Raw genomic sequence first — 3,158 nt, forward strand, 5'->3', positions numbered from 1 at the left:
AAAAAAAAAGTGGCTTCAGCACCACACCGCCTGGCACAGCTGCCTCAGCCACCCAGCCCCAAGCAAAAGGAGCGTGCTGGTGCCCGTTCCACTGCGCTGCTTTTCCCTGATAACCACATCTCAAACTCTACTTAGCCTAGCCTTAGGCCTTGAATAAACATCCCTGAAGTTATTTTTAAAGATTTTTGGGAACCTTTAGCTCTGTGCAAGATGTAAAAATGTTAGATACTTTGGCAAGTTCTTCCCTCCAGGGTTCACGTTCTTCCTCCTTCAGGCAATAAAACGGCTGTGGGAATCGCTGAGGATAACAGCTCACCATGTGCAGTGCTTTTTTTTCATTGTTCTGCCCTTTTCGGGAGAGCTCTGCAGGAGGAAGTGACCTTGGGTGAAATCCTGGCTCTAGTGGAGTCAAGGAGAGGTTTGCCACTGACTTCACTTCGTGGTGCAGGGCACTCGCAGGCGGTGCATCTGTGCCAGCAGCAGGCTGCTGGGGTTCTCAGCCCTGGGACCCGGCTGGCACCGGCGTGCCGGCACCATGCACCTCAGGTGAGAGCCCTGGGACAGAGCGGCCCCGGCTCCTCTTCGCTGCCGGCGGAGGCATCACTCACAGGCACACAGACCGACTGCTTCGTGGAGTCAGGGTTCCGAACCGAACCGCTGCGAACACAGACCAGAGCCTTATGCCAGTTGCATTGCTCAGGAGCATTCACAGCCTCAGAGTGGTGTGTAATTGCAGAATACATTTTATTTCAACAGTGAATCATAAATGCTAAGCTGCGAAAGAGCTCTCCTAGGGTTCGTTCTGTTCGTCCCCTTGCCAATGCCAAACTGTTCCCAGGGCTGCGTTTTTCTAACGCTCTGTCTGGTCTGATTTAGAAGTGCAGGAGCGGCTTATCGAGCTGCTTAGGTGAAGGATCACACACCTCGAGGATGGAACTTTGGATTTAAAACGTGAGGCGTGGAAGGTTTTCAATAGTCTCACACGGAGCTTTTGGCTGCAGCCTGGGCTCTCTGCCCACGCCCTGCTCAGAGGCACAGGGTCCAGCCCTGCCTCACGGGTGGTGCTGAGCCAGGGGCTAGGAGCTCAGAGCCAGACCCAGGGGCAAGGAGCTCAGAGCCAGACCCAGGGGCAAGGAGCTCAGAGCCAGACCTGCGTTGGGAGCAGCAGAAGGGAGCATCCTGCTCCTCCGTGCAAGGAGGCTGCAATTCTGCCCCTCCCCATCACAAAGCGGGGATGAGTTGTGGGAGCAGTGCAGGTGCTGCTGCAGCCTCAGGGCGCACAGCACACCACGGCCATGGCTGCCCTCTCCTCCCCGATGCACCCCCAGCTCCCCAGCAGCCGCTTTGCTCGGCGCTGTGGCTGGACGAGCTTCACTCGGAGCTTTGCCTTCGAGAGGTTTGCCAGCTGCCGAGGAGCCAAAGTGCTCCCGCTCCCTGGCCGAGGAAACCAGGACTGACAGCATCTCCATCCATGAAAAAAGTTTTTCTCCTCTCCTGAGCAGCTCAGAGACAGAAATCATTCACTGGGTTTTGGCATCTACCTCGCCAGTTATACAACGTCTGACTCTCCCATGTATTTTCTCATCTATTACCCTGTTTTCTGGCTGTTACAGTTTGGCAGCTTACATGTTTGTTTTACTAAACTGAAAGATTTACCGAAGGGCAGAAACGAAATGAAACCTCTTCGGCTGAGGATGAATTCAGTAGCCATAAAGCAGGTCCCTGGCCTGCTGCAGGCTGCCAGCTCCGGGTCGCTGCGGGGCTGCTCCCGGCACGGCACCGGGACACCGTGGGGCACCGTGGGGCACCGTGGGGCACCGTGGCACCCGGCGGCCCTGAGCCAGGCAGTGCTGGGAAGGTGCAAACGCTGCCTGCCAGAATTCGGTCGGGTCTGGCCTGGCCAGGCAGGCTGCTGGCACAGCCGTGCTCCAAGATGTTGCCTGAGGTGCCGGAGCGTGGGCACGCTGCGGCTGGGGCAGACTCTGTCATGTCCCCATGCACGGCTCTCTTCCTGGCCATTAGCTTTTAACAGAGTCCCGGCGCTCACGGTGGGTGCCAGGGAGAAGGCCAGGCTTTCAGGGGAAATTGCTCCTTCACGAGGCCAACAAATGAGCTTTTCAGCAGCTCGTGCTCACGGAGAAGCGCAGCCAGCTGCACCCTGCAGGGAAACTGCCCAGTTTTGAGCCCTCCCTGCAAGCTCTGTGGAGGCGTTGGGTGCTCGTCCTGACCCTGGAACCTGTCCCTGTCCCTGTCCCTTCCAGCCCAGCTGGGGCTGTGCTTTCCAGCTCTGGGGGCTCAGCAGCAACAGCTGCCAGGGTGCCCCTCAGCAGCAGCCGCACTTGGGGCACAGGGAGCAAAAGATGTGACAGGCAGAGTATCACAGGCTTTTTTCCCTTTTTCTTTTGAATTTTCCCTGCTTACCTTCCTTTTTTTTTTTTTTTTTTTTTTTCAGTTCCCATTAAAGGAAAATCTCCAACCAGTTCTCAAAACCATTCAGTACAGTCCAAATAAACTCAGTCTGCAACTGCCAGCTGCCATAACTGTTCATTTTATTGTGCCTATAAATGCTAATTTGAGTCAATAAAGATGTCTGCACGAGGTATAAACCAGCACACATAGGTAATTTGCCGACAGGATCTGTGGGCGCAGCCCAGGGCAGCAGCACCAGTACGGAGCACGCACCCCGATGGGTATGGAGCAGGAGATGCTCACAGCCCCTCGCAGCTCCCCAGCCCCTACCCAGGCAAAGCTCCCGGCAACTTCAGCCTCCCAGCAAGTAAAAAGCAAATAAACGCGATTCTGAGGCAAAGAATCTTGAGAGAATCAAAGGGTTTTCTGAGTCACCCCCAGCTCCTTCCAGATTAGAAATTTCTATGATGCCCCGGAGCTGGAAACATTTTTATTTTAAAAATACATGCTTTGGAATAAGCAAAAGCGCAAAAGCTACACAAAGCTAAATTTAATTTCAATTTGGTTTACTGCTGCATCTGAAATAGCTGTTTTTCCAATAGCTATCTTGAATCCCAACTTTACAGTCCCCATGACACAAGAGGTCTGGCAAAACTTCAAGTCCAGGCCACTGGTTTGCAGATGGAGTTACAGCTCCTCAGGAACTCATGTATGGATGCAGCCCACAGCAGGCAGTGCAAGCTAGAAAG

The sequence above is a fragment of the Oxyura jamaicensis genome, chromosome 12 (assembly GCF_011077185.1).
Source record: "Oxyura jamaicensis isolate SHBP4307 breed ruddy duck chromosome 12, BPBGC_Ojam_1.0, whole genome shotgun sequence".
Lineage (NCBI taxonomy): Eukaryota > Metazoa > Chordata > Aves > Anseriformes > Anatidae > Oxyura > Oxyura jamaicensis.